General features: G+C 36.4%; 1 non-coding gene across 1 annotated transcript; it reads right to left on the reverse strand.

Annotated features, from left to right (window-relative positions):
- Positions 1 to 1,887: 1,887 nt before the first annotated feature.
- LOC132302002 (small nucleolar RNA R71) lies at positions 1,888 to 1,994 on the reverse strand. The gene has a single exon (XR_009480706.1). It is a non-coding gene; the product is annotated as a small nucleolar RNA R71 (small nucleolar RNA).
- Positions 1,995 to 2,409: the final 415 nt, after the last annotated feature.

Below are 2,409 nucleotides of genomic sequence, written 5' to 3' on the forward strand. Positions count from 1 at the left end.
TTAGTGGCTAGACATCCTCTTGGGGCTAGAGTTAGCCCTAAGCATGCTTTTTACATCTTGATTTATGTATTTTTGAGGGGATTTGTATTGTGATACATGTTTTGACACTTTTATATATATAGATCTTGTTTATTCAATGATTTATGTGGTTTAATGCTTTCAATTGATCATTTCATTCTATCCATATGTCTATGTATGCTAGAATAGATGTTAATGTGTTTGTCTCTATTTCTTGTGTTATTGATGCATGTCTATGTGTATTAATCTTATAGATCTAGAGATTGTCAAGACATAGTGCTTAATGGAATGTTCTTGTAGTTTATTTGATGGTTCATACTCATTTCTTGATTGATTGTACCTCTCCCTTAGTTTAATTATTTTAATTTCATGTCATTAGCTTAAATGTAGTGTAGTTGTAGTTTAGATATTAAATGGGAGGACAATCCATGCTTGTTATTTGATGTTCCATACTTATGAAAGCAAGTAACATATATCTCTAACCTTGTGATGTGTTTGGTTGTGAGCTTAAATAAAGGATTAATGGCTTAATTTGATATGTTGTGCTATCCACCATGTTGCTTAGACAATGTATGCTTAATTTGCCATCCATGCTTGTTGAAACAATCACACACACATACTTTGTTGTAATACATGTTTTCCCCCTCATTAATCATTCATTAAGGGTGTAGAAAAGCTATGTTTAGTGGTGATCTCTAAATCCTAAGATCTCTATCTTATTTTCTCTCATTCACATTTAATTTCTTATTGTAGTTTAAATTGCATCTTAGTGTAATTCAACCACCAACTAATCTTTTGATCACTTGACCAACTAACCCTAATCTTAATTCCAAGCAAGGAGCTAAGCAAAGCAAAGGAAAAAGGCAAAATCTAAAAAAAATTGCAAGGCTAAAATTGAAAATTGAATTGAAGTGCTAAAGGACCTTTTGTGAGCTCTTTCTTAACTCAATCTCTAGTTAAATCGTCGGCCCGCGTGGAGGCTTATATTTCAATTCTTAGATAAATCGTGAGCCCACGTGGAGGCAATTTACTTTTCTTGCATATTGTTGATAGCATGGGAGTATGGGAACATTGTATGTGGAGGAAGTTTGTTGATTGTTGATTTGTTGCGAAGGTGAAGTGTTTGTCATTATTGCTTGTTGTGTTGCATTGTGCATGCATGGTCATAGATCATTGAGACCCACTTTTGTCCCTCTAAATTTTCATCTTGAATCCGTTGTTCGAAACCCTAGAGGAAGAGGAAGTTCTAGTCAATCCATTTAATCAATGGAAGGACATAATGGGGACCATATGGAGGACCTTGGTCACATAGACCAACAAGGCATCCTCCACCCCAATGTGCATCATGATAACATGCAAGTACCATTAGGCATGCCGAGGCCATTCGTTCATCCACCATAACAACAAGGCTAAGTTCCATTAGGAATGCCATGGCCAATCTATGCTCCACCACCTCCCATCATTCAAGGCAATCAAGGTGCCTATGTTGCACCTCCAATTGCTAATCCTCCCTTTCCTTTAAGAAATCACTATGTGCCTATTGAATACAATGCACCTATATGCATTCAATTGCCACCATTTAGAGCACACTACGATGAGATCAAATCATAAACCATTCAAATGCTTCATAACTATCATGGACTTCCAAGTGAAGAACCTTATAAGCATTTGGATGAGTTTCTTGAAGTATGTTCCACTGTGAGATACACAGACATGCTGGAAGAGGTCTTAAGGCTTAAAGTTTTTCCATTCACCCTTAAAGACAAGGTAAAATATTGGTTTAACAATCTTAGACCTTTTTCAATAACTTCTTGGGCAGAAATGCAACAAGAGTTCTTGAAGAAGTACTATCCGGTTTCTAAGACCAATGCAATGAGAATCTCAATTCGAGAGTTTTCACACGGGGATGGTGAAACGTTCCATAAGGCATAGGAAAGATTTAATGAATTGCTTAGAAAGTGTCCACATCATGACATACCTAAATGGCAATTAGTTCAATATTTCTTCAAGAGCTTATCAGACAATTACAAGGGTATAGTTGATGCTTCCATGGGTGGCTCTTACATTGATAGCATGAGGATGACGTGTGGCGTCTTTATGAGAGCATGAGTGAAAATTCTTTGCATCAAACTTTATCTTCTAAGAATGGTAGGAATTCAAGTGGAAGGAAAAGTGTTGGTTTACATCAAGTCGACCATTCTAATGAAATAGCCACCGAGATGAAATCCTTATCTCAAAGGTTTGATCAATTCTTGATCAACCAAAACTCGGCAAATCAAGTATCTTCCATCCCTAACCATTCCCATCATGTATCCAATGAGACATGTATGACTTGTTCAAGTGTTTTACATTTTACTTCCAATTGTCCCCATGGACATGTGCAAAGTGAGC

Source organism: Cornus florida, unplaced genomic scaffold (genome assembly GCF_030987335.1).
Source record: "Cornus florida cultivar Cherokee Brave unplaced genomic scaffold, ASM3098733v1 CherokeeBrave_3.0.0_Hap2_Chr03, whole genome shotgun sequence".
Classification (NCBI taxonomy): Eukaryota; Viridiplantae; Streptophyta; class Magnoliopsida; order Cornales; family Cornaceae; genus Cornus; species Cornus florida.